Below are 1,028 nucleotides of genomic sequence, written 5' to 3' on the forward strand. Positions count from 1 at the left end.
TAATAATAATATCAATAATGATAAAAAAAACTTAATACATCAACAATTTATTGAAGGCCATTTTTGCCACTGAATAAAAAGTGAAGAAAGATAACTGTGACCTTTTAATCTTACAATTTTATTTGCAGTTACAAAAAAGTTTATATTCTGCCTTTCTCGCAGTTCTGAGAAACACTTTAAAATTGCAAGATGCTATCTTATATCTTCTAAAACTACTTTTTACCAGTCTAAATATTTATCCTAATTGATAAAGCTGCCAGACACCAAAAAGAGCACATTCTCCTCTGCATATCTTGCCATTTTAAAAGGCTGGATTACATGGAAGCGGTTCCTCTATCGGGAAGATGTTTTAAAGATGGCTTCAACTGTTTTTATCCATTGCGAATTGTCAAAGAAAAATCAATGAGCGAACCTTCGCGTTCTACAGAGTTAAGAAAGTCAAATCTAAATGACTAATACAGTCTGCTTTCCTCAAGAAGCCACATAATTTCAGATGTCCTTCAGGTCTGTAGCTGAAACGGCTCGGGACGAGTTACGCGGTAAACTTTATTACACACAGTTTAGATCACTAAGCCTCAGTACGTGCAGCGCTAATAGATCTGCTCGCCTTAGCAAACACTTTCTGCTCTAGATGACTTTGGCGTTTTCTGAAAGACAGAAACGTTGAGCTTCAGGACGTTGAAGAGTGGAAATAGCCTGCGGTCTCTGATCTGCCAATTAACCCGGTTTCACCGGGCATTCACACACTCCTCCTAAACGCCTGCCGAGAAGCGTGCGCATGCGTACCCACGCTCGCGCGAGCGGCTCTCTTTCTATCCGATAAGTGGTATCTGACGTTTTGTCCTAAATTAGCTTTTCAAGCGGGTCCCAGCGGAAGTGTCCAGAGAGCGCTGGAACTTTCCAGACATCAGATAGTGCAGTTAAGAGCGTGTTGACAGGAGGTGTCCGACTTATCAGAGAGTCACTTACATCAAAGAGCATCCCTTAGAGAGTGTCCGAATAAACTGGTCTGCGGTGTGTGTGTGTGT

General features: G+C 41.2%; 1 protein-coding gene across 1 annotated transcript in view; it reads right to left on the reverse strand.

Moving 5' to 3' along the window:
- Positions 1–1,028, reverse strand: part of LOC122345778 (dystrophin-like) — a 37,943-nt gene that overhangs the window by 27,158 nt on the left and 9,757 nt on the right. The gene's annotated exons all lie outside the window — the stretch shown is intronic.

This window comes from Puntigrus tetrazona, chromosome 1 (genome assembly GCF_018831695.1).
Source record: "Puntigrus tetrazona isolate hp1 chromosome 1, ASM1883169v1, whole genome shotgun sequence".
In the NCBI taxonomy this organism is placed as follows: domain Eukaryota; kingdom Metazoa; phylum Chordata; class Actinopteri; order Cypriniformes; family Cyprinidae; genus Puntigrus; species Puntigrus tetrazona.